Raw genomic sequence first — 349 nt, forward strand, 5'->3', positions numbered from 1 at the left:
TCAAGATATTTTGCAATATTTACCTTGGAACGTGAAATGACACTTCTCTGTAACAAAAAAACTATATAAAAGGGCATGTGTGGAAAGAAAAAAATTCTATCTACCGTAATCCAAAAGCAAATATTTTTATAATTTTGAAAATTTAATAAAACAAAAATTTTGTATATTTAATCATAGATTGTAATACTGAAATAGAAGAAAAAAAGTCTTAAAATGGCAAAAATGGCATGAAATATATCGATTTCTCGATGCATTAGAAAACAGGTTTTACATTTAAATAAAAATATGAAATTACAGATGGATTTTATATACAAATGTATAGAAATATGTATATATATACATATATATA

Source organism: Vespula pensylvanica, chromosome 4 (genome assembly GCF_014466175.1).
Source record: "Vespula pensylvanica isolate Volc-1 chromosome 4, ASM1446617v1, whole genome shotgun sequence".
Classification (NCBI taxonomy): Eukaryota; Metazoa; Arthropoda; class Insecta; order Hymenoptera; family Vespidae; genus Vespula; species Vespula pensylvanica.